This window comes from Mustela erminea, chromosome 9 (genome assembly GCF_009829155.1).
Source record: "Mustela erminea isolate mMusErm1 chromosome 9, mMusErm1.Pri, whole genome shotgun sequence".
NCBI classification, from domain to species: Eukaryota; Metazoa; Chordata; class Mammalia; order Carnivora; family Mustelidae; genus Mustela; species Mustela erminea.
The window spans coordinates 39,211,701-39,238,867 of record NC_045622.1 but is presented as its reverse complement, the minus strand read 5'-3'; the positions used below and the strand labels follow the sequence as shown (position 1 = coordinate 39,238,867).

General features: G+C 44.8%; 1 protein-coding gene across 5 annotated transcripts in view; it reads left to right on the top strand.

Moving 5' to 3' along the window:
* Positions 1 to 2,359: 2,359 nt before the first annotated feature.
* FAT3 (FAT atypical cadherin 3) overlaps positions 2,360 to 27,167 on the top strand; it is a 648,153-nt gene continuing 623,345 nt past the window's right edge. For all 5 annotated transcript variants that reach the window (XM_032359439.1, XM_032359437.1, XM_032359438.1 and 2 more), the window contains exon 1: positions 2,360 to 2,901. The gene's annotated coding sequence lies outside the window, so the exon portion shown is untranslated. The remainder of the gene's footprint in view (positions 2,902 to 27,167) is intronic.

The window sequence follows — 27,167 nt, the reverse complement described above, 5'->3', positions numbered from 1 at the left end:
TACATGGGAGGTGTGAGATAGAAAGAATGTTATTTTTTCATAGAGTCACAGTTTTTCATTTGCTGGCTTCCTTTCCTGTATGGGCTTTAATGTCATGTACATCCTGCTCACTGGGTCTAGCAAAAGAGTCTCCAGCTTTCATTATCTGTTCATTTCTGTGATGAATATTCATTGGGTGTGTCAGGCCTTGTGTAGGGAACTGGGCATAGAAATATCAATATGATGAAGAGATTCTTGCTGTCACACAGCCTACTACATTATCCAGTCTGTGCCTACCCCAGTACTAGCACTGGGTATCAGCACACAGTAGGCATTTTTAAAGGAAGAAAAGAGTCTTCTAATACAATCAGTAGTAAATGAGTATGAACTACTCTGGAGGTCTGAAATGACCAGAGGGATGTCCCACTAGATAAACCACTCTATCATCCTTGCAGGAAATCTCTTACCCACTGGCTATAATGGCTTATGTCTGCCCTGGGAGTAAAGACTGTTTACTTTATTATCAGTGTACTGCCTTGGGATAGGGAAGGCTGAAATTTAGACAGATTTCTGTACTTATCTGTAAGGTGCCTCCTAGGCATAAGAGAACAGTCTGAGGAGCTGGAATCCAGGAGCATCACCAGCAGCGGCAGCAGAGGCCGCACCTACACACAGCTGGAAGTATTCCCAGGAAGACGGTGGAAGATGCCATGTCCCCTGCCAGCGCTCTCTCCATGAGCATCCCACTGGCCAAACCACCACCAGCTAATTCTACCTCAATGCCTAGTTTCAGGAGCCAGCTTGTTTCAGTGCTTGCTTGCATAGAAGCACTCAGGTAGGAAATACATTGATTCATTAACATCTCTGATTCACAGTTAGCCACATCCTGTTGTGGAGAGGAAAATGCCATGCCAGAGACATATTTATATGATAATAAAGTTTTCAATGCTTTCGGAAGATGCTGAAATAAAAATAAAATCAGAATAAAAGTATTCAAATGATCACATTTTGGAGGGCAGGTGAGACTTCCTAGCCCTGAGAGTGGTTTCCCTCACTCCAGACCCATCTTCTGGCCTTCTGTGACAATGAAGCCCGAGGTTACATCATGCCCATTACCTCTGAATTAGCTGATGTATGGGGAGCTGTCAGTGTTCTTTAGTATTCACATTAAACTCTCCGGGGCAGAGTGACCAGAGCATGCCGGTGCTTTATGGAGCAGTCTAGGCAGCGAGGCTGCTGGAGACTTTCAAGGGGAACTTTCCATCCGTGGGGAGTAGCGGGGCCATTGTGTGGTGGCAACCAGGGCAGAGGCCCCAGGCTGAGAGCTGGAAGGACAGAGAGATAAACTCAAGTGTCTCTTCAAAGGGCTCGCTCTAGTGAGGGAGCACAAAGCCCCACCCCCTCCAGCAACAACCCCCACCTTACTCCCCAGAGAGAATTTCATGGTTGAAAGAGTAAGGATTTCTTCTGGAGGATAGATCTGCAGGCCCAGCGCGCCTCTCCCGCGGGTGCCAGTACTAGAGTTGGCGGGGGTGGGGAGCGCCTGGGAGAGAGCATCTGAGTCCACGCGCCTGCTTGTGTGCTGCTTTACAAGACAGATGTGTGTTGCTGTGTGTGGGGGTGTAGGTGGGGAGGGGGAGGCGGGTGCTAAGAAGGCCTCTCTCCTTTCCTGGGGAAGAAAGGCAGAAGTGCGAGGATACACAGAGCGGGGGACCAGTGTAGGCTCTGGTGCATCAGAGTGTGGACGTGTGGGTGTGGTCTGCGAGTACTAGGAGGGGTGTGGGCGCAGAAGTTACTTGAACAGGAGTATGGCAGGTTGGAGCTGCAACTCAAGTCGCAAATGAATCACTCATTCTCTTCAGAGTACCGCTCCTTTCATTTCGGCAAAAATGTTTAAAACCATTTGGGGTCAGGGAAGGAGGAAAGAGAATGCACCCCGTTACCTTTGCGGTTGAATACGACTCCCTTCTCCACAGGGAATCAGATGACCCCAGGATTCAAACATGTTCAAAGTAGTACGTAAGAGCCCTGTCTGGGAAGCACATTTAGAATCTAGGTGCAACGTTTGATGGTTTAGTCTTCACGCTACAAACTAACCATGGGATCTTAGAGAAGCCATTTTAACCTCGACGTGCCTCAGTTTCCTCCTCTGTCCTCGGAGGGTAACGGGAGCTTGATCTCTGCGCAGGGCCGCGGTGCTGATCCCACTGAGAGCGGTGTGTGCGCGCTCCCTGAAGCCGGCACCACGCTCTAGGCGAGGCAGGAAGGCGCGCTGGTGTTCTCCTCGAGCCCCGAGAGACCGGTGGGGGAAGACTCGCGCTCTAAAATTAGTCCAGCTTCCAGGCCCCGCGCCGGGAGCGCCCTCCAGCTCGCAGCGCCTCTCCCACAACCCCCTCCCCTCCGCCCCCCCTCCTCGCGGCGCTCCGAGATCGCGAGTCGGCCCGGACGCCAAGGCTTCTCTCCCCCTAGCCCTTTTCGCTCGAGGTTTGGGAGGAGGAGACAGCGAGAGAAAAGCGAGAGGGGGCGACGAGAGAGGGGTTTGGCTGTGCGTCGGCGTCGGCTGTGATGGGGAGCTGGGAGCAGCCAGGCGGCGAGCAGTAGCGGCGGCGGCGGCAGCACGGAGCAGACACGAGAGCCGGCGCTGCTCCCGGCAGGCTGCGCTGTGATCTGGGCTGCGGATTGGGATCTCGCGCCCCGTCCCCCTCCTCCCGCTGCCGTTCTCCTCCTCCCGGCTTCCCCTCCTCCGCCTGCGAGCCTCCGAACGCCGAGCGCCTCTGCCCGCGGCTCCAGTCCGGGAGAGCGCGCGGCGTGCACTGCGGCGGCGGCGGCCGGGCGGCCGGCTAGTCCTGGGCTGGAGCGCTCGGAGAGGAAGACCACGGAGGCTGCGCCTGGTGGAGCCGTGGATCGCCGGCGAAAGCAAGGGTGCGTGGGGATTTTAGCGTAATTATTTGGCTGCCCGGTGCACCAGCCGAAGCGCGCTTCCAGGAGCACAGCTCCAGCTGCCGGGTGCAGATGGGCTGCGAGGTGGGCTCGGGCAGGCGAGAGCCGACGGAGCGCGTGGGGAAACTTTTCACCTTGTAAAGTTCCTGCCTCGGCACAGCTCCGAGCCGCCGCCGCCAGGAGGGAAGAGAGGCTCGGTCTTGCGGCAGTAGCCGGGAGGTTGGCATGGAGAGTTGGCCAAGTTTGAGGCTGAGCGTTTGAGGAGGGCCGCGAGGGGGCTTGCGGATCAGTACACCTATCCCTGGGTCCCCCAAGCCCCGGCCGCCGGTTGCAGGTGGATAGGAGGATCCAGGCTGCTAGCCTATTTGATAGCTGGTGCCTGTCGGGCGCAGCGGCGATGTTCAGATGCCGAAGGATGCACTTGGGCGACCTGGAGGCGCAAGTTAGGTCGTTGCTAGCCGAGGTGCAGGGCGGAGCAGGGGGCCCAGACTCCACTTTCGCTAGGGAGTAAAAGGGGTTTCTGGACGATCTGCAGGTCAGCTCCACGCTTGACTCCGGCTTGCCGGGTCGCGGGCAGGATGAAATGTTCCGAGAGGCAGCGGCTCTCGGACTGGGGCGCCAGCTTTTAACGGAGTGGCTGGGAGGGAGGATTTTTCTTGTTACCTTCACAGGGAGAAGGAAACAGAGCGCCTAGGGTGAGTGCATGATTTTTGGCGGGCGGGCTTGCACGCGTGAAGGTTGCTTGTCTTTGAAAAGAAAGCGGCGCGGGTCTCACCGCCCCCGGGGGTGCGTTGCCTCCCTCTCTGGGTCGGGAGGCGGGAACGCGAGGACGCGCCAGCTCTGCTCTGGGGGCCCCTTCCCGGACGGGTGTGGATGGACCCCCCAGCCAGGACGACTGTGGGTGCGGGGCTGAGGCCGGGATCTGAGGGAGAGCGCCCGGGAAGCTGCGGAGACGGCCGGGACCGTCCTCGAGCCGCGCGCCTTGCGCGCCAGGATTCCGCCAGTGGGGGTCGCTGAGCTAAAGTGCATCCGGCCCCCGGGCGTGCGCGAGGCGGCGAGCCCGGGTATTTTTAGAGGTGCTGTGGTCTAGTCCTCCCTCCCTTCTCCCGCTGACTTTTGTCGCGCGTGCTTTCCGAGATGGTTAAACATTGACCTGAATTAGGCTTCGCGGAAAGCAACTTTAATTGTGCACTTTCCCTTGCTCCACTGTCGTAGGCGGCGGTGCGCTTGGGGCTGGGATGCGGGGGTGGCGAGAGTTTGGCCGCGAGCTGAGGGAGCCTCTAGGGTAGCCTGCGACAAGAGGAAAGGGGTGGGCGCCCCCGGGATGTGTGTGTGTGTGTGTGTGTGTGTGTGTGTGTGAGAGAGAGAGAGAGAGAGAGAGAGATATGATGGCATCCTGCGACTGCAGCTCCTCGTAATAATGGGGGCCAACCGGGCAATGGAAGGGGGTTCCTGAATGGATGTGAGGAGCGAGAGAGCCTGCGGTGACCGGGCGAGGTCGCCTTGTGGGGCTAGGAGAGGCTCCCGGCCGGGAGAGGCGCCTGCGGCCCCGGAGCGTGGGCGGTCGGCGGTGGTGGTCGGTGGCGGCGGCGGGTGGCGGCTGGCAGACTCCGCCCGCCTCGGTCTCCGGCCGGGTCTCATCGCCGCCGGGCGCCCACTGGGATTCCGCTTCGGGTTTGGGCGAACCTGCGGCCACCCGGGCGGGAGGGAGGCAAGCGCGGACCGCGCAAATGATTGAAGATTCTTTTCTCCTCCTCATCCCTCCTCCCGCTCCTTCCCGCCCCCAGACTCCGGCGCGTTTGTTTTCCAAGTTGGATCCCACTTCCATTTACAAGTGTCAGACAAACCCGCGCGAACCTCCCCCACTCGCCCCGGCCCCAGCCAGGCGGCAGAGGGGGCGGGGGGCGAGCTGTCTGCGCGGCGCCGGGGGCTGTTCGACGCTCCCACCCAGGGCTTGACCGGTCCGGGTTCACCTCGGTGGGTCCTTGTTTAAAAAAGATAACGCATAAACAAACCACGAAACCCAGACCACTCCCGGCCACTTTGTATTCTGCCGCTTTTCTTTAGCTAGCTTCGGACGTATTAATTTTCTGCCCCCAACGCTTGTCTTTTCAAAGGCGAGTCGCGGGCGGTGGGAGGAAGGGGGCGGGGGAGCGGGCCGACCAGTTCATCACGGTGGATTTGTGCTCCTGGCTTTGTTGCCAGGATTAGATTCTCTCTGATTGCGCCTGGGCCGAGTTAAAATAAATGCAGAGACTGAGAACCGGCCAGAAAATCTGCAGACGACTTTGCCTGGGATCCAGGCGGCAAGTTCAGGTGGTGGAATGGGGAAGCCCGCCATCTAGGAATTGAGGACTTGAGGTTCCCCCTTGTCAGTGTCGCGCAAGGGGAGCCCAGATTTCGCCTCTACCTTCGGCACTGAACTTCTCTTAACGTTTATGGGAGGCTTGAATGGTGTTCTGGTTTGTGACGTGAAGATTTGAATCTGAGAAGGCAAGGAAGGGAGGGGATGGAAGAGGAAGAAGGAGGGAGAAGGGATTGAGAGATGGAAATTCTGCAGAATCCTGGGAATTGCACAGAGGCAACTGTTCCTGTTTTCTTTCTCTTTTCTTTCTTTCTTTCTTTCTTTTTTTAAGTTCTTATTCCTAAATTGGAGCAGTTGAGCAGTGAGAGAATAAAGAACAGCCAAGAAAACCAGGGCGCCAAGAGACAAAGACAAAAAATGCATAATAACTTCAGCGCTTTGATGTGATTTTTTTTCTCCTAATAGGGTTGGAGTGGGGGAAGGGTTTTTAACGTTTTACAAGGAGCAAAGTTGTCTCTTAGAATTAAACCGAATGCTGATATTTAATCATGAATCCATGTGGTTTCCTTTTTGGAACTTGGACAGTGAATGCTGCTGGGGCCAGTGTCTATGCACAGTGCACTGGGATGAGAAAGTTCCCAGAACTGTCCAGCTGTAATGTCTTCATATCTTAACCACACAGAGAACTCCACATGAAAGGCAGGGGGCTCAGAGATCAGAAATCAGTGGCTGCTGGGCTGGCTGCATCCATTGTAGCTGCAGGATTTTCACAGCCAGTATTTGTTGACCAGTGACTGGGGATCAACACCCCCTTGCTCCACCCCCCCCCCCCATTTTATTTATTTTGGTTCTTGGCAGACTCCTTTTGGGAATTTTTTTTTTTTTTTTTTTTTTTTTTTTTTAGCAGTCAGGACCCAGTCTGTCTGTTAACTAGCAATTACAGTTGTGCTGAGCTACTCAAAAATGAAATGAGTAGCAATAAGCAGAGTGGATGCCCACTGACCTGTATGCTATATGGTTATTTTGCCAGCTCACAGCTTTTTGTAAAGCAGCTCTTCAGGCTGCTCACAGAGGAACATTTTGATGTGTCAGGTTACCTTATCCTTGCTTTCTTCATATGTTGCAGAATGACCTGCTGTAATCTGGCTGATGAATTATGTCAAATAGAAAGAAGTAGGCACTTACCAGTGAGGAGAGGGTATTTAGTCATTTCCAGCTGGTCTGAGGAGTGCTCCTGGTGGCTGTTGTGTTATGCTCTATTTATAGCTCATAGTGCAAATAGGACCAAGGTAGTTTTTTCTTACCTTTTGTGGAGCTGGGTGTGGCATTCCATGACACTCCACATCTGTCTGGTTAACTGATGGGTGGGCTTTTTCCTCTGGGGCCAGAGGGAAAGGATAATATTGGGAGTGTTCCGTTTCTTCTTTTGTGGGTCATTCTTAGGCTTTTTTTCCCCTGGACAGGAGGAGCACAGAGTGGGGATCATCTGATGGGATCAGGTGGGCTGGCCATGCTCATTGATTTCCTTTGATTGCTGGGGAAGGACTATTGATGAACCCTTGTCCTTGCTGATTTTGACAAACACCAGGGAGGAGTGGAAATTTAAAAGAAAGGGGATCTGACAGACCTAGAGGGAGGGCCATGTCTCCTGCCTAATTCCTTCCTGATTTCCACAATGTTAAAGGCAGAAATGCACCCCTGTGTGTATTGCCTTGCTTATTGATAAAATTTTCTGAAATACTTTCCAATCTCTAGTTGTTGAATATGTCATTGTGGGAATCCTTCTACCCAATTGTGGGGGTTGGGTCTGTGTTTTATAAGTTTGTCCTCTTGAAGCTGACCACAGTGCCTGCTGCTCAAGAGGCACAAAGCAGATACTTGTGGCTTAGGTGACTTCCTGGTTGAAGACCTTGAGGGTAAATATATTTTCTGTGTTTTGGCCAATTTGATTCTACTGGCTTCTCGAACATACCGATTTCCTGTCAGTTGAGGAGTATCTACTCCTCTAATAAGCTCTTGTCTTTGTTTACATTAACCTCCTTTTCCCCAAATTTCTTTCTAATTTTTAGAACAGCATTCCTTTCCTTAAAGAAACAAAAATAAAAAGATTCAGCTGATTGCCACAGATTGAATTTATTGAGAACATATTTGACACTTGTCTAGTGGCTTCCAGCCAATTTCTGGTCGACCAAAATAGTCTGTCAGTTACATGTAACAGTGACAAATGACCGTTCTAGTAGCTTTGGATTGGACTGGCACTCCCAGGTTAGTCTTGCTGTTAGCCTATTCTAGGATTGGAATGTATTTGTATTAACTAGAAAGGGTAAAAATTTGGGAATGGATTTTCTGGCTTGATGGTGGTCAGAGAAAATAGAGCACAAATTTCAAAACTTAACAATCAAACCCTCCATATAATGGAAGTGTGTTGCTTCCTTCACTGGGCGGATATGTATGAATGGGAGGCCTGGGGAGCCTTGTAGGATTGTCCTCGCTTCAATGATGAGAGTGTGGCCTTGTCTGGGCAAGAAAAGTTGTGTAGGGGACCTTGAGAAGGACCCTTGGATAGATTTTAGTATTGCACGTTTCTGAACTTACAGGCTTTCAAGACTGTGGATTTTAGCCTCTATTTAGTAAAGGAATTTGTTTAATTAACTCTTGCCCTTGTATGTCTTAAATTTTACCCTTTGTGCTTATTCTGTAAAGTCACATGGAATTTAAAGTCATTTTCTTTATTTTTGTTTCTTTAAGAAAAGCTTTTTTCTTTTTCTTATTTTCTTTTTCTTTGTTTCTTTTATCTCTTTAAAAATGCATTTCTTTTAAATTTCTTTCAGTAATATTTACTCAACCTACCTCCCTTTGCAAGGCATGGGCAGGATTCAGATATAGCTTTTGTCAAAGTAAAATATATCGTTGCTGATCTGTGCTTACAATTCTGTTGGGAAGATGGCAGTTACCCATGTGTGCAAACTAGAAATCAACACATGGGCATATTTGTTAATTGACAAAAGGGTCCTCGAGGACAAGGGAGAGATTAATAGGAACAGAGGTCAACTTTTAGGAGGAATATAGAGTGAATACAACCCAATTTAGTAATTCTCAGTGAAACCTTATATGGGCAAGATATTACAAAATTAATTCTTTCATTTCTTTAAGAGAGGGCTTCTTTTCTGGAAGAACATATTTACAGAACAGACCAAATAGGCTATTAGATTGTTATTTAGTATTTTGGGAAGATATCAGAATTTATTCAGGCTCTTTTCTTCATTTTCCTTTGGTGGTCCCTCCACCCCCAACTTTGAAGAGGACCCTTCCATGTTTTAATGGTGTCTGGGAGCCTGCCTGCAGGTGCACACACCTCCCCCACTTCCTCCCCAACATATACACACCCTGGCTTTCTAGTGGTTATATCAACAATTCTGGGATTTTTTTAGCTGTATTGTTATAAATAAACTACTCTTTAGCAGATCCTTTAAAGAGTCATTCATTTTTGCTGTTTTCATAAACTTTAATGAGATGTTTATAGCACTACGTATTATTATTCACCGTTAATTCCCTGAGGTGTCTCACACCACCCAAGGCTCTCAGAAGTGGTCCTAAAGCAGTTCTCCACCTTGATGGCACTTTAGAATCACCCAAAGGCTTTTAAAACAACTGATGCACAAGTTGTATCCAGACCATTTAAATCAGAATCTCCATGGGGAGGATCCAGACATCAGTTATCTTTTAAAGCCTCTCAGCAGATTTCATTAAGTTACCAGGGCTGAGAAGCACCACTACAAAGGTCGGGCATCAGGAATGGAGTTTGAGTCCTGGCCAAAGCTCCCAGACCTCAGGAAATGTGAATGAAAACCTGGAGCCCTTGCGCTCTGCATTGAAGGAGATGGCTGGTACCCTCATGGCTTCAATCTGCCTGCATTTTTTAGTCTTCAGTTTGCCAGTCATTAACATTCCTCTGTTGCCTAATGTCAGTTTATCTTCCGTTTTCCTAGACTTTGCCTCAGTTCCTTCTCCAGATAGTAATCACGGCTGGCCCAGGAGCTGAGAAATAAAATTTTGAAGGCTTCAGACGTCTCCGGGAATAAATATTCTTCCCTTTTCCATGTTGGACTCTTGCTCTGAGGTCTTTTTTTTTTTATCTACTTCTGGATTCAGGGAATGCATTCAATGTAATCCATCAATATCTGCTCAATTTTCTTTTTATTTGTAAGGGCTTCAAGGGGTGAGTTGCAGAGAAAAATGAATCATGTTCTCAAGGAGCTTGCAGTCTAGTTAGCTAGACTACAGTTTAGCTAGCTAGCTAAAGATGTGTATACTTAAGGAAGAAAAAAATCACAGCACCTTTTAATATTGGAGTTTGAAGGAATCTACCAAGTTTGGCAGCACGGTTCTGGTGCATGCAAAGGAAGTAGCTTCTTCCTACAGGCTCATGTCCTTGGGATATTCATGGTTCCCAGTTTTCCTCTGAGGCTTAGTTATGAATTAGCTTTGGCACAGAGAACTCTGAGGTGTTTTGTCCTTTGGGAACTCAGCATTCATGTCTCTTGCTTGCTTTATAACACACATTTAAAAAAATAATAATAAAGTAAACACTATGCATGGTAAGGTTGGCTTCCAGAATAGGTGTGAGAAGGCTCGAAATTTTACCTTGGATGTTCACCATGACTTGCTGTTTGTACTTTGCAGAGCAGTTGCAAATGATATTTCCATAATTCTTAGTTTTTCTTTTCTTCTTTTGAGATGTTGGAGATGAGTTCAGCCGTTGAATGAGGTAGAGATATGAAATGTTAACTGGAAGTTTAATTGTAACTTCAGGACTTCAACTAAATTAAATTCCAAACAATCTGATAAAAATTAAAGCTTTTCAGTACCGTGGAAGGTTAAAAAGTGAATGCGTTGTAGCAGCGATTGTGTTTCACATTTTGAAATAAATTCCAAATTATTAATGCTACGAAATATCATTGGATGTTACTTAACACTTGTAATCATCTGAAAGCATGGTGGAAAATACAGATTAAATCTACCGACAAATGTGCTTAATGATAGTATAAATGTCATTTTTTTTTTCCTTCAGAATAAACATGGCATGCCCGTGTATGTGTGTGTGTGTGTGTGGGAGGGGGTGTTCTTCAAAAGCTGAATGGGCCTGCATTTTGGAAGGAGTGGTAAAGGGGTAGGTTGGTCTTTTCTGAAACCTAGACCATCTATTGCAAATGACATTTTGTTGATTTTTTAAAAAGTCTAAGCATATGATTAATAATTTGGGCATCTGAAAAAAATATTTGGTGCATCTAAAGTCTATTTCAAGGCTGCAGTTTGAGACTCTGTGTTTGGTTCTAAGCAGTGGCTTAATGATGGCGGTCGGTGCTGTGATTGGTTGAGTGGTGTGTTGTGTGATTCACATGATTATAGTTCCATGCCAGGCCAGGGTTTGAAGCCTTGGTTTCATAAGATTGGCCTGGCTGTGGAGAGCCCCACTGCCAAGAAAGGTACACAAGAAAGTGGGCCAGATGCAAAGAAATGACCTTAATGTCTCTAGAGTTATGGACAAAGTGGGGGGTGTGAATCTTTTCCACATTCAAAGAAAAGTTTCAGAATAACTATTTCAATCAGATGAATCAGAATTCAGAAGTGTGAATTCTCCTTTGAGAATTTGGTACCTATCTGATAGGACTGTAAAGGCATTTTAGAATGTCAATTAAATGGAAAAATATGCCCGGAATTGAATATAATTAAGAAATGTTGAAGTCTGATGTCTACATATTCAGACACTGTATTAGATGGTTTAATTAGTGAACCAGAATTTGGATTTATTGACAGAAGGTCTCTTTCTCATGGCATGTTTCACTCATTAAAAGCTCATAATGTCTTGGATCTTTTTAGCTGTTGGAACTTGATCATTTGCCATTTTGTGCTTCTTGACTTCAGTGGTGTGTGCCTTTTTTTTTTTTTTTTTTTTTTTTTTTTACTTTGCAACTGATTAGGATGTTTTTGCTTCTTTCACTGATGGCCATGCCCATGGAGTGAGCCTGTGATAACTCCTAACATGAACTATCACCAAAACCTTAGGCAGGACTTTGTACCTCTGAAAAACAAGGGTAGGCAAGTAAAACTCCTAGTGGAATTTTTGCTCTAACAATTTAAAAGTAATTTGTGAGGTCAATTTCTTCTTTGTAACTATCAGCCCTATATTACATTTATCTGAAATCTGCATTTCTCAGTGTCCTTTTCAGTTTTAGGGTTGATGGGTTAGTGATATAGATCCTTTTGACTCCAGATTGTTGCCATGCAAAAGTTTTCAATCATATAAGAGACTGAGAAATTCCCTTTTTAAATATCCTTGTTGTGGGATAGATTTCTTTTTGATGATCATAAATGCTTGAAAGTGCCACAGTTAGTAAAGAAATACATTGAGAATGTTGACAACAAGTGAAATGTGAGAAACACATATCCTGAAATATCCTCCAGGATTTGTCACTACCTGTTTACAATTTAAATTTTAGCTCTGTCTTGCAACGGTATTAATGTAAACAGCTAGTTCTATGAGATTTCTTAACTCTTCATCTTCCTAAGTATGTTTCTTTAGGAGCTATCTAAAATAATCTACCATTCCCTCTTTCCTGTAGATGTAGCAGATCCTTCATAGTCTGGGTGAAGTAAGTATGCATTATACTGTTAGTCTTGCTGAGGCCTATGCTGGTTCTTAAAATCCATGCCATTGTTGGCAGAAATGCACTGAGTGCTCTAATGACCTTGGACTGATTTTGCATGAAAAGGGTATTATACAAATGTGGTGCCTGACCCTTGAAAAGTTAGCTTTCTGGACTGGCTGATGTTTCCCGAGATAGGTCCAGAAAAGGACAGAAAGCATGTGTGCCCTAAGTCAGAAAGATGACACAAGCCATCTTTTATTGAGTTGAAGTGACCTCATCTGCTTGGAAGTGCCTGGAGTAACTACGAGACCCTGATACCTCATTTACTTTCAGAAGACCACGACTAGGATGAGGGAATTATGCAATGCAGGCAATTGATTGGGAAATGTAAGATGAAAACATATTCTATAGCCAGATCAATTTCCTAGATCTTCCTGAATTATCCAATAATTAGATGATCTTCTTTTACTTTGGAAGTGTGGATTTTGTATGTGTAATTATTTACCTGCGTCACTTTATTCCCAAGTTTTATTCAGCAGTGCACACAGTCTGTTCAATTTATACTCTCTATATTTCTGTTAAATAAGTAGGATTAATAGCATATTCTACTTCCTCTTCAAAGAGAGAGAGGAAGATACAGGTATTTTATGAGATATGCCATTTTCATACAGTTCATCAGTGGTTATTATAATAATCAAAGTGAATAAGGCTAGATTGCTCTTATACAATAGATAACGTTTTTAAACATGAGCGTAAATCACATTTTTCAAAGCAAATCACATTTTAAATGCATTCAATTAGGGAAAACGCACTATTTAAGCAGATCCTGGGTCACATTCTTTTCCAAAGAATATTTTGTTTCTCCTTAATTTGTCTGTTTTTTTAACTTTAAATTTTTGTATATTTGATTTCTTGGAGAAAGGCAAGAGGGTATGCATATGGAGAATGTATTTTATTTCAAATATGTGACGGTCTGAAAATTAGAGTGTGACCTTCTCCTTTAGCACTACTTTGAGGAGAAACATCAGAGGGGAGCCGGGGCGGGGGCACATTGGAGTGGGACTGGAATTAGGAGAGAAAGGTCTGCAGAGATGGGAAAGCTGAGGAGTTTCTGGGTCGGTGGGCTTAGGCCAGTGCCACCCAGAATCAGACTTCTGACTACATCAGCTCTTTTGTGAAGATACTGAATGAGGATCTCTCTTGTTCCCAAACTTGGGAATGTCCAGAGGAGTAGACGTGACTATTCAGAGCTTTCTACCTGCTGCAGGGCCCCCTCCTACTTTTCTCTCTCCTTGGTGGCTGCTGGCCCGGTTCTGTGTTCCCCCTGCACAAGCCCCCTGCTCCAACCCTAGCTGGAGCCCTATATCCTCCTGTAGGTTCGCTGAATCCTTACCTCCTGCTTTGCGTTTACACATTGCCTACTCAGGTTCCCACTACAGTTTGTATTGCTGGTATGGCACCAAATACCATCTGCCTGGTCATGAAATTACCTGTCCCGGTGTCTCTTCTCTGGTGTCCCCAGGTGTCCCCATCCTCTTCCCTGGGACCATCGTTCCTAGGGCTCAGTAGCATTTCATCAACCTTTACTCCTTCACTCTTAACGTTGCCAGATCTTCCCCATGTTTAATATTTAAAACTGAATGACCATATCTGTTTCTGCTCAACTTGAATAGTGTATCATTGACCTTCACAATGGAATATCCACAGCCAAATATTGAAAAATCTCTGAGGTATTGGGGCTGCATTATGATTCTGGTGTTGGTGGGATGTAGTACATTTGAGGTCCACATTTTCTATTCCAAGGAAAGATCCTCCAGGCATAGACACACCCAGGTTCTTGACTGGTTGACCTGTCAGAGCTGTGGCTCTTTCCCGTAGGTTTTCAAGGAGTGCGGCAAATACACTAAAAAGGCATCGTGGACACATCCAAATGTCTGGTTACCTTCCAGGTGCACCACTTTGTTTCTGAGGAGGTCCTGATAGAGAAATTTGTACCGAATGGTACAACTGCATGGAAATCAGTGTTGACAGTTAACGGTAAAATACACTGGGAGGTGGGAACCCACTTCAGTACTGAGTCTTTTCTGTCTCCAGAAAGCATAGAATACATATGTACATAAGAATATTGCTATTACAAGGGTCCTTGGGGTCTTTCTAATTTACATTTAAAAATCAAGTCGTCTGCAAACATGTGTGCTGTATCTATTGCTATACTAACCTACAACTAATACACCATTCTGGTGTATACTGAGACATGGAGGTTCCACGCCGCTGCTTACTCACTTCTGACCTTTGTGGGCAAGAGAATCTTGCTTTAGAGCATTGGATTTACAGTGTCAGGCACATAGTGTGTGTGAATGAATGTAGGAGATTACCTGGCTGAGAGTCATAGAATAGATTAAAATGTAAGTCTTGTAAAATTCCAAATTCCTAGTTGTTGGTTTTTTTGTTTTTGTTTTGTTTTGTTTTGTTTCCAGTTATACTACAGGAAAGCATTATTTGAGAGGCAGGCTGGTAAAATCAGCCTATGAACAGGTGTGTGTGTTGGATATGTCATTTTACAAAAAATGCTCAATAACTGTTTCTTGAATGAATGGAAATTGGAAAAGGCTCTGTCTTTTAGACACTATGTCATTCTGTGAGCTTAACAAACAAAATCTCATTAACACCAAATCCATGGGAGCATGAGAAGTGTGTAATGCTCTTAATTTCTTATTAAGTGATTTGTGTTTATTGAAAATTGGCTTGAAGGTACACTGAACATAATTCATAATATTGGATTTAGGTAGGTCTAGATACCTGATTCTTTTCTGTACTTAGAATGTGCTCACACAGTTCAGTATCGGAATCGAAGGTGGGAAGAGCTGTACCTTATTCCTGGAAGGATTTACTGAAATGAGGAGATGACGAGATAGACTTTGGAGATCCTTCTCTTAAGTTCCTGTGTCTTTTAGGTTTGTGTGATTATTCCAGGCCTTTATTTCTCCAGGCACACTTTGTACGTGTCTACAAGCAGATGAGAGAGAGCAAGGGCACTTAGGGGCTAGTAGAGGCAAATGTGAATCCCGTTTTTTCCCTATTAACTCGTGAGACCTGCTGGGTAGCAGCAGGCAGTACCAGACATTTAATTGTGTGCTAGGTAAGGCTGGCACAACTCCAGCATCATGGTGGGGCAAGAATTACACTAATCAGCTGGGATATACTGCATATATTGATTAGAGTTGGATTTTGTTATGCAAAAAAAAAAAAAATCCTTATAAATAGTGGGAAAGTAATTGAGAGTAATTAAAAAGGCAGAGAGTTAAATCACAGTTCTTTAGATGAAAAGGCATTTTGATCCTTTGCTTTCATGCAGATTTCCGGCCAGGCTGGAGCAGTCTGAGTGCTGAGTCTGAATGGTGTGATCGCTGTTACCACTGAACTGGAAAGAGAGTAAATGGGCAGGGTGCAGAGATGAACCACTGGTGACCAAGTTCCAGCAGTTTCTTCTTGGTGGCTCTTTGCTGCTGGAAGCCTTCTTTGTTTGGGTCTGGGGCCTTTTCATTTCCTTTTCTTGGCCTCACTAATGGCTTTTGGTTATTATTAATATCCCTGATGCGAACTGAATGGGGGCATTGGTGTCCTAGTGAACACTGGTGAGAGCATTAAACCATGCTGGAATTACCCGGGGTGCCAGCGTGTATTGTCATTGCTTCTCCTTCCCTCAACTGAGAAGGCTCTGTAGCCATTTGCTGTCATGGAAAACACTTCATCTGTGAAAGGATGACCTGGAATGGTGTATTTTCACATTCTTTCTTGCCTCCTGAGCCCTTTCTTGCACAGACGGTGTCTGCCACTAAATACATGCTTAAGGAATATTTGCCGAATGGAGAAATGAACGAGATGTATAGGTTTTCAAGGCTGGACTGATTTAGCATCTTTTTATTTTATTTTGATTTATTTTGATTATTTATTTATTTATTTAAGTTACTATTATGATTATCTTTCATTTTAGAGAGAGAGAGGGAGCATGCGCAGGTGGGGTAGAGGAGCTGAAACCAAGAGTTGGATGCTGAACCGACTGCGCCACCCAGACACCCCTGAGTCAGCGTCCTTGAGAAGTTAGAGGTGATGGCTGGTGGAGTTCCAAGCACATTATGATCTCAGATCCTAAACAGCCAGTAGGAAAGAGGGAGAAGAAAATGGCTAATTTGTCGAGCGTCCACTACATCAGGCTCTTGTATATACACTTTGGTTCCAGCATCCACTGTGCTCTAGTAGCTGGATGTCAGCGTCATTATGTTTTTTAATTTTTGTGAGATTTTATTTATTTATTTGACAGAAAGAGAAGAAGCAGGGGGAGCAGTAGGCAGAGGGAGAGGGAGAAGCAGGCTCCCCACCGAGTAGGGAACCAGGACGTGGGGCTCAGTCCCAAGACCCTGGGATCATGACCTGAACTGAAGGCAGATTCTTAACCGATTGAGCCACCCAGGCATCCCAGAGAATTTCCTCTCCTTAAAAAGACTGAATGGTATTCCATTGTGTGCATGTATCACATTTTACAAAATCTCACCTGCTGATGGACATTGAGATTGTTTCCACACGATATTAGTGAATAGGGTTTCAGTGAACATAAGAGAGCTAGTGACCTCTTCAAGACCCCGATTTCAATCCTTTTGTATAAGTACCCACAAGTGGGATTGACGGATCATAGGGCGGTCCTATTTTTACTTTTATGAGGATCCTCCATAATGTTTTCATAGCCGCGAACTATTTTGTAAGGGTTTCAACTTCTCCACCTACTCGCCAACACTTGTTATCTTTGTTCTCTTTTCTTCTTTTTTGGTTTTTTGAGTTTTTGTTTTTAAATTTTGTTTATTTGATTTTTTAAAAGATTTTATTTATTTGAGGGAGAGAGAGAAAGAGAGAGAACACAAGCAGGGAGAAAGGCAGAGGAAAAAGGAGAAGCAGGCTCCCTCCTGAGCAGGGAGCCCAACGTGGGGCTCCATCGCAGGATCCTGGGATCCTGACCCCAGCTGAAGACAGATGCTTAACCGGCCGAGCCAGCCACGCACGCCAGCATCATTATTCCATAGTTAACAAAGATACGGTCAGGAATTGAACCAAGGTCATGGACCTTAGTTTGCAGGACCGACATTTGAATCCACAGTCTTGTCTACAACCAGGGCTTCTCAAATGTAACCACATGAATCCTTGCGCCAAAACAGCAGAATGGTCTCATACTCTCAAAGCCTGGTGATGGAGTGCAAAGATAGGCCATGGGTATCAGTCAGATTCCTTTGATGGTTGTTTTTTTCTAAAGCTTTATGTGACTTTAAGTCTATTCATAACGTGTTTCTTTAAACATGAAATAATATTTTAATTCCTTAGCTGTCATCATACTTAAATTTTCTCCCCAAACCCCCTTAATTATAAATGACACACTGGGGCACCTGGGTGGCACAACCGGTTCAGCGTCTGTCTCTTACTTGCGGCTCAGGTCATGATCTCAGGTTCCAGGAGGGAGCCCCACCTCAGGCTCTGTGTGCAGCATGGAGTCTGCTTGAGATTCCCTCTCTCTCTCTCTCTCTTCCTCTGCCCCCCCACCCCCACTCATGCTGAATCCCTGAAATAAATAAATGAACCTTCAAAAAAGTAAGTAAAATTGACACACCTAAAAGTTGCTTTGAGAATATCCTCTGCGACATCTTTAGAATTTCCACGGAGAGAAAATCAGACATGGCTGCTGGGTTGGAAGAGAGACCCGGAGCACCTCTTTTGAAGTTTTGTTTCCATAGCAAGTATAGTTTTTTATTTAGATTGCGTGTTTATTTGCCATGGCCTGAGCTGTTGGAGATGGGAAAGGTACTAAAACTCCCCGTGATTTCATCCGAAAGCTGAAGAAAGGAAAATGGATAAAGAATCCTGAAAAACAGAACACTCCCAAACTTCCTGCTGCTCAGTAGGCATGGGATTGATAGACTTGATAGACTATTAAAAAGAAATTATTGACAATACTGGTGATAGTAACTTGGGTTTACTTATTACAGTTTCTTTATGTGCTTTTGTATTGGTTCACAACACCTAACACTGATACAAGGTTTCCGTATATCCTTTCATTTACCCCCAACAACCCTCTGAGATAAATACTATCATGATCTCTACTTTACAGATGAAGAAATTGAGGCACAGAGCTGGGAAGTGACTTTTCCAAGGTGACATGACACAGGAGGTGTCAAAGTCGGGATTCTAACTTGGTTTTGTCTGTCTTTACAAACAGTGCTCTCTGTACCTCTGCTCGTCCAACAACTATTCTCCTTAGCGGAGTTCTGAGCTCCTGGCCTGTCCCCAGCCTGACTCATAGTTACTGTGATCCCGTAGCCATCCTACTGGAAGCGTGCAGGCTTCTCCAGACCACACTGCCCCTGAAAGCACCTGCCAGGACATGGCAAATAGGAGTGTGCCCCCAGGTCGGCAGGAAGCACACTGAGGGCGTCCAGAGATGAGGACAACAGTACAGATGCTCCCTCTGGGAAATGACTTTTCGCTTCCTGACCAGTCTGATAATACAAGAGAAAATGGAAATGTTAACCAATGCCCAATCAGTATGAGTTTTTGCACCCTGCTTGAGTCATTTACCGCTTGCTGGATCTAACTTCAGTCTAAGCAGGATGTTCTAGTTCTGTCCTGTTACTTCTGGGGGTGGCCCATCGGATGCTCAGTGAAGGTCCTGCAGCTCTCCAGGGCCCTGCTTGCATGGGACAGGTTGGATAAAGAAGCCGGAAATCTGCTCTTTTCTGATTTTGGCTTCTCAGCTGAATGTAAATAAAAAGATGGAAGATAAAATGTAGAAAATTTCATTAGCATGATTAGGGGTCTTATTTGCATAAAAGAGTCTTTGAATCACAATTACCCTCTGGCTTTGGACCCTGCTTCTCTTGCCTTTCCTATTATCCGGTCCAAGGTCATTACTAAAAGGCTTCCTGTTTCATGGAAGAAGACTTACTAAAATATTAATTTCATTGCCCGAAGTAGATTCATATGGTCTGGTGAATAACTTGAGGTTCTGTCAGAATTACAAAATAAGAGAGTTATTTTTTATGCCTTCAGAAAGGTGGTTCAGGGATTTGAGTAACAGGCAGCTAAAACTTCATTTTGCCTGTCTTTGTGACAGAGATGGGTAAAAATCTCTATGTTCTTTGATAATTATGGCAGAAAAACAACGGAACTGGGTAAGTTGCGTGTTCAAGGCATCATGGAGGTTTTTTGTTGTTGTTTTATTTTGTTTTCATTTAATTGTACTCTGCGTTTGAATTTGATACATAAGACTGGGAGAGAAATGAACTTACAACATTTGAAGCGTAGAAGTATTCTCTCTCTCTCTCTCTTTTTTTTTTTTTAAAGAAATATAGGTAGACCTTGAGTATTCATGATTTTGTTGAATGCCTTTTCATTTTCTAACACAAAAGCTTGATTTCAGTGTGGTTTTCTTGTTGTTCTCTTTGCAGCCTTAGCTGTGTGTGTAATTTAATCCAGTATATTAAAAAGAAGTTGCATTCTTCCATGGTAAAGGAAAAAAAAAAATCCCCCAGTTTCCCTTAGTATTAGCTAATGATAATAATACTTGCAAGCACAATTCCTGAAAACAAAATAAGACAAAACAAAAACAAGAGCCAAACTGTAACTGAAGGCTTTCGCATCATTATAGGCAACTGCCTGAGGCTGAAACAGATACACTTTGAAATAGTTTGGCTCATTTCATTGATATTTTGTCTGTTGTGAGCAGACAAGCATTATTCTTGGTCCAAGTCACATATATTAGTTGACAAAAGCCAGCAACTTACTTACCTGGTCTCACTTTGAAAATAATCCTCGAAAGTTACTGTTTTACTGTTCGTTTTTCCCCCCAGCTGGTTTTGCTCCCAGAGTGACTTAATAGCTCTTTGCATAGCTACTTTCCAGTCAGTTTTATAATCTATACTTGTTCCCCCTTCCCCGCGCCCTCCCCCGTGCCTGAATTGCTGGAATCATTTCTGTTTTACTTTAAAAAGCAGTTTGCTTCATGTCACAACAAAATAAAGCATGGATTAGAAACAGCATTGCAGTTTCAGACTTAATGCCTTTGTGACATCTCATTGCTATGCAAATAAGATTCAAGGAGGTCATCCCTTTAACAGTTGCTCTAGCCCTGGTATCTACTTGATATTCGTTGGCCAAACTTACTAAGCATTCATTACAGAGCTAGCCTAGGTGTTTAACTCTTTGTTGGCTTTGAACCTGCTGTTCCAATGCTGCTGAGCTGAACTGATCCTCCTTCAGCGGATGTCTATTTTGGGGACCTCCTTGCTTCTCCCCTCTACCTCTGGGTACTGTGGGGACCTCAAGAAACCTAGCACTCTACTGTTTGCAAGATACACTTGTTTGTATGCCACGACACATTGGAAAAGCTCCTTTGTGATGTTTCCTTTGCTGTCTCAAGTGTTTGTTTGTTTGTTTTATCAATGCTAAATACAGTATTTTTAGATAGATGTTTTATTCACTTGCATCTGTGTCAAGTTCCTGCAAATATTTCATAGAAAATGTAGGTCTGTGCTGCTAAATGTTCAGGTAATACTTATTTTAAAATTAATTGTCTGCTATTCGAATTTGATTTCATCTTGTTTCACAGCTGTGTGTAAGTAGTCACTGAAGGTGGAGGAACCTGATTTTGATTCCGTAAGAACTCACTGCCTTTAATGAGTGCAGATTATTGCTGGTGTTTTGTTTGCTTGGTTAAAAGATTTTTTTCTTAACTCATTAGTCTGCTAGGTATTTTTTTAATGTGGTTATTAAAATACCCATTTCTTTTATAATTCCAGTTAGGAATGAGCCTTCTGCAGTTTGAGCGACTGGCCATATTTGAATGGTTAACTCCCTGAGTGATTGTTCTTTTAGTGACTATTTCAGTCCAGTGGATTTTCTTTGCATACCCGCAGATACAGTGCTGTTTACACACTGAGTTTGTTCTGTGATTTGGGCTAAAATAAATACTAACTGAAAGAAAACACACCTCACACTCGACGTAGAGGTTTAGGAACTGTGGAGAAGAACATTCATCCTATATGTTAAGAATTAAAATGATGACTTTGCCAGAAGGGGGAATATGAGCAACTTTGTTTTTTAATACCGAGGATTCTAAAAGGAGGGCTTGACTCCTTTCGAGGATTAAGAAGGTGTCTCTGGATTTAGGTATTGAATCAAATACAAATCTTTTTAAAAGACGCAACTTTGGCCTTTTATAAACCAGCACAGGGCTAGAAGTGCCTTATCTGACTGCCTACTGGCGTGAAAGACTGCTCAGACGTCTGATAATGACGGGTTATCTTGAATTGTGCTGAGAGAGGCATTACTCCTTATGATTTGGATCAAGGGCAGGGGGAAAACTATGAGTAGTTAAAGTAGCAGAACGGTTTTTTTTTTTTTTTTTTTAGATTTTATTTATTTATTTGACACAGAGAGAGAGATCACAAGTAGGCAGAGGCAGGCAAAGAGAGGAGGAAGCAGGCTCCCTGCTGAGCAGAGAGCCCAATGCCAGGCTCGATCTCAAGACCCTGAGATCATGACCTGAGCTGAAGGCAGAGGCTTACTCTGCTGAGCCACCCAGGCACCCCGCGGAACGGTATTTTTTAAAGGGCCAGTTAAGTGCGACTTTCATGTGAAGGCTTCTAATCTCCCCTTTGTGTGGTTCCCCAGCTCTGGTCCTGTTCTTTACGGGCTCATAAATATTCACAGAGACCCTGTTATCCTGTGACACCTTGCTGGCTGCTGGCAGGGTCAAGGAGATAAATATAACACCATTCTTGACCTCAGGGAACTGAAGGTGTGGGGATGAGGTCAGGGCTGCATTGCTACAGTGGGTGTGCTCTGCTGCTTTCACGTGGACCTGTCCTCTCTGAACTCACCTGAGTCCTCCAGGAACTTCTGTGAAAGCAGGACTCCACTGACCGATGCCAGTGCCTCCCAGCACCGGAGCTGAGGGTGGTTCATTACCCGGTGATTTACCACTTAAGAGTCAAGGTTCTCGACTTGATGCTTCTGATCCGTGCTGGCACTTCTTATTTCTTCAAGGAGCAAGTTGAAGGCAAAGCTGTTTTATCTAGGAGGGATGTTCTGAGAACCTGGATGTATAGGTTTCAGAGGTGTGTTTTTAAAAAGCAAAATTGCGATGAGATCTCTTCACTTCAAGAAGCCCTACAAGTTCAACTTGCATCAAGAAACAAATGTCATTTATGAGTTGCAAATTTGGATTTACTAAAACAGTGTTGGGAATTTAAAATCAGGGGATAGTTGTTTTCAATATTCTAGATTATCTTGGTACCTGGCAACTGCCTCTTCTCTGTTGTCTTCCTTTTTCCACCTAAACTAAATACTGAGTGCAGGATTTGTTGAATTGAAATCAACCAGTATTGATTAAAATGAGAATAGGAGACAAAGTGAGTGAGTAGGTATTAGCTGAAATGAGAGAAAGTCTGAATTTCATTTGTCTCTGCTGTCATTGTTTTCCATGTCCACAGCTGATTCTATGGACTGTGTTCAAGTGTGGGTGACTTATAATAGCAGTAAGTTTTCTTTGGGGGCCTTTGGAGAAAGTTTTAAACATGAGTTTGCTCAGAGTGAGGTGGAAATGTTCATTGCCAGAAGCCTTGATTAAAAAAAAAAAAAAGAGGTCTATGTTTTAAGAAATTGTCTTTTTTTCTTCTAATTAGAAAACTCAGAATTTTTTTTCAAAGATTTTATTTATTTATTTGACAGAGATGGAGATCACAAGTAGGCAGAGAAACAGGCAGAGAGAGGGGGGACGCAGGCTCCCCACTGAGCAGAGAGCTCGATGCCAGGCTCAATCCCAGGACCCTGGGATCATGACCTGAGCCCAAGGCAGATGCCCAATGACTGAGCACCCAGGCACCCCTGTCAGAATTTTTTTTTTTTAAAAAACTGATTTTTTAAAAAATCTACATTCTTGTTCGAAAGATGCTGGTTAACAGAATGCTTAAGTCTCACTGTTGTCATCAGACTTCACAAAACCAATGTGGAAGAGTTCTTCCTGGCTTGTTAATGAGATAAAATGCTACCAGATGAGCCTCAGTGCTGTGGTTTGTGGTCTGGACCAGAAGTCAAGGACTTTGAGTTTACATCCAGATTCCGAACCATGAACTTATCACTGGCTATCATTTTTTTAAACAATTGACCCAATTTTTATTAACATATCTTAAAATACTTAACTTCAGCTCATTTAGTATTGACTGTTCATTATATGAAATGGTTCATAAAGATCAAAGTTTAGAGAAATGAACATCTGAGTATATTTAATGTCTTATCATTCCATTATGATTCATATCGCAGTCTGTTTCTCATACACACATTTGATTAGAATGTTCCTCTCTGCTTTATGACTTTTCCCTTCACTTGAGAATCAGAATCCCCTTTTCTGGGTTTTTAGGAGAGGCTTTTGAAGTAGCTTAGCCCCAAAATCCCATGCAGCTGTTAACTGCCATGGGAAGAGGGGAGAGAGAGTTTTAAAATGTGAGATTTTGAGGTTATCATATTGTTCTGCACTGTGTTTAGATCATTGGCTCCCTGAATGAACTCTGTGCTACTTTGGGGTAAAAACTCTTTCATGTTTACTTTAAGGCCTGTGTAGCATTCTTAGGTTGAGTAAATAAAAATACAGATCAATGAAATCTGAATTGCAGATAAACACTGAACAATTCTTCAGTATAAGTATGTCTCAAATATTGCATAAGACACATTTGTATCTGGCAGCTCGACTCCTGCACAGATGGCAGCTTATCCTATAGAGGGTGTTGAGAAAGAGTTGAATGAAGAGGAAGGAGCCTTTGGGTGGAAATATCCAGTAGTTGAATATACTAATTTAGAGCACAGTGAAGCTTAGTTAAAGAGTCACCACATGCATTGGTGGTACTTTATTTTTTTTTAAGATTTCATTTATTTATTTGAGAGAGAGAGAGAGATCACGAGCAGTGGGAGGGGCAGAGGGAGAAGCAGGTTTCCCACTGAGCAGGGAGCCCGATGTGGGACTCCATTCCAGGACCTGGGATCATGGCCTGAGCTGAAGGCAGACCCTTAACTACTGAGCCCCCCACGTAGCTGCATGGGTGGTACTTGAAGCTCTGGGGATTATCCAGTGTTATGTGGACCAGTAGTTCTATTTCTTTCTTTCTTTTTTCTTTCTTTCTTTCTATCTTTCAAGATTCATTTATTCGTTTGAGAGAGAGTGAGAGAGAGAGAGCATGAGTGTGGCAAGGGGCAGAAGGAAAGAGAATCTTCAAGCAGACACCCTGCTGAGCATGGAGCCCGATGCGGGGCTCGATCTCAAGACCCATGAGATCATGACCTGAGCCAAAACCAAGAGTCGGATGCTTAACTGACTGAGCCACTCAGTGCCGCTGGACCAGTGGTTCTTAAACTGTAGTTGAGCATTAGTCAGTTGGAGGGTTAAAACATAGATTCCTGTGCTTCCTTCCATTATTTCCTATGTGTTTGGCTTCAGGGGGAGCTCAAAGACTACATGTCAATGCTGCTGGTCTGGGACCATCCTTTGGGAGTCACTGCATAGACTTGTCTAGAGAGGGACCAGCAAATGTTTTATGGAAAAGACCAGATGTTAAGTATTTGGGGCCGTGCAGGGCATACCATCTCTGTCACAACTACTCACTCAACTGTGTCTTTGTATCTTGAAAACAGCCACAAGAGGTTATGTAAAGGTATCTAAATGAATGGGGTGCAAGAAAAACATGCGACTGGCCCCATTAGGCCCATAGGCCAGCTATGGTTTGCATCCCCTGCTGTAGGGTGAAAAAAGGCAAGAGTTGAGGTCGCCCAGTTTTAAGAATTGGGCAGAGAAGAAGGAACCAGAGAAAGGGCAGTCTGAGCCATGGTGGACCACCCAGAGGCAGGGATGAACCCTAAAGCCAAGGAACTTGATTTTCAAGAATGAAAGTATGAGTCACTCTTACCCCACTGTTGGAGGGGCCATTATGGATGCAAGGGTGGACGGCTGCTGAAAAAAGCCATTGAATTTGGCCATTAGGATGTGATGCTGACTGCGGAACAGAGCGGTGGAGGGGGATGCCTGCCAGATGGCAGTGGGCTGAAGTGAGGGAAGAGGTGGCAGCAGCAAATTTTGAATACTCTTTCAACAAGTTTGGCAATGAAGGAATGGAAGGGGTTGGGGCTGAAGCCTGAGGAGAAAGTTGGAAAGTTGGATCTGGGGAGGTTTTGTTTTGTTTTAATGAGGATAGAGAAAACAAGTGTGTTTAGGGCAGAGAGGAAAGGGCCAGTAGAAACAGAAACCTGGCCTGTGTACACACACCGTCTCCTAAGAAAATGGCGCCCCGGGAGTTGTGCAGCACGCGCTGAAAGGGAATCAGAGGCAAATACAGGAAAGGGGGATAATTAATGAAGAAAAAGCCTTCACAAGACAGAGGATGGGAAGGGATGAAGACAGCCTGCAGGGATTGCACGTTGGACTGCTAATGGGGAAGTCCTTCCAGGACAGGAGTGGGTGAGGATCGCTCCATTCAGGTGAAGGGAAGGAAAGGAGTGCCCGGAGGGCTGCCCGTGCTCCCTTGCGGAAGCGGAAGCAAGTTTGGAGTGAGGAGAGTAGGGGTCTCACGGAAATCGGTCAAGGCTGAGAGTAGGCAGTGAGGCAGGGTCTGTCAAAACTAAGTACCAGGCTTGCCAGGCGTCCCCGAGGGCCGTGCTGGGACGTACACGTCCCTGTTGCATGGAGTTCGGCCATGGTCTGGAGCAGCCTGGGACCTGTAGGAAGCTAAACAGACAAGAGGGCTGATTCAGAATCACGAGTTGCGCAGAAAGATGGGTCAGAAGGACATGGGGTGGTAGCGTTTCAGATGCCTCTGAGGAGAAATGTTGGGAAAAACCAAGTGTAGGAGAGAGAATGAAAGCGAGAGTGTCCGTGTATCACCCGAAGTCTTGGGGAAGATGAAGGAAGGGTTTAAAGAGAGAGAGAAGGGGGTTAGAGAAGATCGGAAGTTATTAGAGCTGTGGGTATTTTGTAGCGATTTCAGAGATGCGGCTGTTCCAAGGAATGACAGAGAGCGAGGCTGTGCCTGTGAAATTAGACTCTGGAGTGGAGTCGAAGGTAGCGTTTTGTAGCTGCCTTGTTGAGGGGAGATGGATGGGGAGGTTAGCAGAGGGGACGTTGAAGTCACATGATGTGATGGCAAGAGAGGAGAAAGCTCTTACACCGCAGAAGAGAGAGCTCATCCTCCACCTGCCGTAACTTTGCTACTGAGCTGAGCCTCCAAACCTTGTCTTCTCTTCTGATTTTTTTCAGAGCCGCTACTCCTTGCTCATTTTTGTCTTCTCTGCCCTTCCTAGTTGTGACATTCCTCTTTCTGTGACTACTGAAGCAACTCACCACACATTTTCACTCTCTTTCCTCATTTTTTTTTTTTTGCTTTTTAAAATTTTTTAAAATGATTCTTTAGTTTTTTATAAGCATATAATGTATTATTAACCCCACGGGTACAGGTCTGTGAATCGCCAGGTTTACACACTTCACAGCGCTCACCATTAAATTTTTTTTAATTTTTAAAGAGGGTTTTTTTTATCCAAGAGAGAGAGAGAGAGAGAGAACACAGGGGGAGCAGCAGACAGAGGGAGAGGGAGAAGCAGGCTCCCTGCCAAGAAGGGGAACCCGATGTGGGGCTCAGTCCCAGGACCCTGGGATCATGACCCGAGCTGAAGGCAGACACTTAGCTAACTGAGCCACCTAGGCATCCCTCTTTCCTCATTTTTTTCTAGATGGCAGAAGCATGAAGAAAGATTTCAGACACATAGGGTACCTCTCTGTTCGTAACTTGAACTTCTGTGACTGTCCCTTCTAAATCAGAAGGAAATCGTTTTCTAGTGTCTTCTATACAGGAGAGATCAAGTCTTCCTCTCTACCAAGGATTACAAATTGTTAGGGGTTGCTAATAACTTCCAGTCTATAGTGTGTCTGACTTCTTTGAGGAAGCCTGTCTGTCACAACAGATTTGGACCTATCTTCTTATATTCATGCTTCTGATTTCAGAGTCTTCTAAAGACAAATAGGAACTATTTCCATTAGAACATTCAAGCTCACATAGATGACGACTTTAATAAATGAAATAAAAATAACGTTCACATGAACATTTAAAAAAAGTTTAGAACAAATGGTTAAAATGGCTTCCTAGAAGATCCATGCTGCAAAGGATTATCTCCCCGTTGCTCCAGGACTTCCTTCCTTTCCTCTCTCCCTCCTGCTA